Source organism: Arachis ipaensis, chromosome B09, assembly GCF_000816755.2.
Source record: "Arachis ipaensis cultivar K30076 chromosome B09, Araip1.1, whole genome shotgun sequence".
Classification (NCBI taxonomy): Eukaryota; Viridiplantae; Streptophyta; class Magnoliopsida; order Fabales; family Fabaceae; genus Arachis; species Arachis ipaensis.
The window spans coordinates 126,433,109-126,433,536 of record NC_029793.2 but is presented as its reverse complement, the minus strand read 5'-3'; positions in this window follow the sequence as shown (position 1 = coordinate 126,433,536).

The following is a 428-nucleotide window of genomic DNA, read 5'->3' as shown; positions in this document are numbered from 1 at the left end:
TATCTTTGTGATTAAGTAAGTGAAAATAAAAACTATTTCATTTTCTTAATTAAAGTTTCATTTTGTATTCGCGAAAACTTAATATTAAATAAACATAGTAAATAATTAAAGGAATAGAGGTTAGTAACGCTCAGACTTCTAGTACGATCATGAGGTGCTAAAAGTTAGGGTGTTCCACTACAGAAGTAGTAAATCGAATCAAGGTAATTTGTTTTACTATTTATATATCATATATAGTAAATCGAATCCAATTGATTCAATTTATATTGAAAAAGCATAAATCGAATTTAGTTGATTCAATTTATATAGATTTATTTTAGGACATGTATATAATCTATTTCATTTCAAGACATTGATGTAATATTGATCCCTATTTAATTTGTTTGTGTGATTTACCCAAAAAAATAACAAGAATAAGGAAGGAAAAA